Source organism: Marmota marmota, unplaced genomic scaffold, assembly GCF_001458135.2.
Source record: "Marmota marmota marmota unplaced genomic scaffold, marMar, whole genome shotgun sequence".
Taxonomy (NCBI): domain Eukaryota; kingdom Metazoa; phylum Chordata; class Mammalia; order Rodentia; family Sciuridae; genus Marmota; species Marmota marmota.
Window position 1 is genome coordinate 8,284 of NW_026006678.1, and position 2,941 is coordinate 11,224.

Here is a 2,941-nt window from a genome sequence, read left to right on the forward strand (position 1 = left end):
CTCTCTCTCTCTCTCTCTCTCTCTCTCTCCCCTGTTTCATAACTAGGAACTAGATTGCCTTTTCCCATTCATGAATCAGAGAGCTTTGAGAACACATCCACCAGAGGAACCAAATAATTCAGACTTCAAAGATGGCCCCAGGAGATCTAAGGAATAGATATCTCCCAAATTAACAAGTGAACAGTTACTCTTCTTTACAGGGAGAACCTGGCAGGCAGTCTTTGAATAGCTTATTTTGAAAATATTCTTTGTTCTGCCAGTAATGGTGACTCATGCCTATAATTTCAGTAGCTCAGGAAGATGAGGCAGGAGGATTGAGTTCAAAGCCAGCCTCAGCAAAAGCAAGGTGCTAAGCAATTCAGTGAGACTCTGTATCTTAATAAAAATTTAAAATAGAACTGGGAATGTTGTTCAGTGGTTTAATGCCTCTGAGTTCAATCCCCACTTCACACACACACACATATACACACACACACACAAAGATTCTTTTCCCTCAGATGAGCAGAATCAAAGCATTTACAACTGGAGTCCTCTATGCTTCTTCTTTACTAGCAAAGCAATAATATACCTGCTTTGCCTATTTTTCAGAACCATGTATTCCTTATTAAATTGGCATCAGGGAGAAGGATCAAGGTTTGGTAGCATATACACCATTTCTGTAGGCATCAGTTTACAAATAATAAGGATAAAATGTGGAAGTGTGATTACTGCATCATATATTAACTTTATTAAGGATAAAAAATACAGTGCTTCTTTCCGAGAAGACTGTGTTGGCATCCAAGCAACAATCAAAAAGAATTCCTCTACTCCACAACCAATCAGCATTTGTTACTATTGGGTTTTGTGTGAGTGTGTGCCATTTATTAGTGGCTTGAGGAATCTAGTATTAATTTTAATTTTATTTCCCATTTGACAGGTGCTGTTTAGCATCTTTACAGATGTTTTCATGCTCTTTCTAAAGATTATTTTGTGAAGGGTCTTTTCATGTTTTCTTCTCTTCTATACTTGTCATTCACTGGAACTCTTGTGGCACAGCATCCCACCATTTCAACTAATTGGACATGATCATTAATTAAGGAATTATTATTGTGTATTTTAATTATTTCATTATTTAGAAGATAAACTTGTACAACTTTTTTACAAGTTACCTGAACCAGTTCTCAATTTTTAGTTGCTTATTACATCATAATTTTAAATCCAAAACTACAACACAAAAGGAACAATATTATGAGACAGTCATATATAAGATATATATAATATTTCAGCATTTCCCACATTACATCTTTTGATATTTTCAGTGACATAAAATACAGACAACTCTTTAGAAATGCAACTTTAATATTTTTTCTTATTAAAATAATACTACAAATCCATAATTTTTACGGCATGAATTATTAAGGCAAAAATTTTTTCATATATTTCTCTATCATTTGAGTTTTACATTTTGATCTCTTGTGAAACATAAACCCAGAAAATGAAGAAACTTTTGCTACATAAGGCAACATAACCTTGAAAGAGTGAGCAGCAGAGACTGAGGTTTAATTGAATCCATAGCAAAAAGTCCTCCTCCTTCTTTGAATACATTGCAATGTGGCACATACCTGTAATCTCAGCTACTTGGGAGATTGAGGTAGGAGAATCAAAAGTTTGAGCCCATTCACTAACAACCTAGGAAGAACCTAAGCAGCTTACTGAGACCCTGTTTAAAGAAAGAAAGAAAGAAAGAAAGAAAGAAAGAAAGAAAGAAAGAAAGAAAGAAAGAAAGAAAGAAAGAAAGGATTGCGGGTGTGGCTCAATGGTTAATTACCACTGGGTATAATTTGTGGCCAAAAAAGAAAAGAATAAAAGATTTGAACCCAATCCACTAAAATGCTTTAAAATTTTCAGAAAGTATACAAATTATATGTTGACATCTTTAGAATCATCACAGATGAAATTCTATTTATTTAAGAGAAGTTTTTCACAGCTGTCTATAAAGTTACTGGGAACTCTTTAATATATGTGTTATATATTTATTTTATGGGGTACATTATGATAATTCAGTACATATATCAAAGTGGTAGTAATTATAGTAATAAGTATTTTCATCTCTTTAACTGTTAATTATCTTTATGTATTGCAAAATTATTTATTTATTTGTTTTTGTTTATTTATTTATTTATTGGTGCTGGGGTTATAACTCAGTTGTAGCTAGCCACTGAGTCACAACTCCAGCCCTCTTTGTTATTTTACTTAAAGACAGGGTTACTGAGGATGATTTTGAACTGAAGATCTTCCTGCTTCAGTCTGTGAAGTCAGTGGGATTACAGGCATGTGCCACCTGCCAGGTGCAAATTATATTTTGAAACACATTTTAGGTTATTTTCAATAATAGTTACCCAACTGTGCCATAGAAGTATCAGGAGTTATTCCTCCAATTTGGTCTTTGTGCTCCTCAATGAACTCTTTCAATCTGTCTATTTCTACTCTTCCCGGTCTCTTGTGATCACTATTCCATCCTGTTCTACTATACGTACTTATTGATTTCTACAAATAAATGTGAACTTGTGGTGTTTTGTCCTTCTGCTCTGGGCATATTACACTTAACATATAAAAAAGGTCAAGATGTACTTCTTGTTATGATAAGGTGCACAAAATAGAAAATATACCATTTTTATCCTTTTCTTTGTTTCTTTCTTTTTTAAAATACCAATATCATTTATTTAGTTGTGTGTGTGAGTGTGTGTGTGTATATATATAATTTTGAAACATTATATATATATAATGTTAGGGTTAGGGTTAGGGTCAGGGTCAGGGTCTGGGTCAGGGTCAGGGTCAGGGTCAGGGTCAGGGTCAGGGTCTGGGTCAGGGTCAGGGTCAGGGTCAGGGTCAGGGTCAGGGTCAGGGTCAGGGTCAGGGTCAGGGTCAGGGTCAGGGTCAGGGTCAGGGTCAGGGTCAGGGT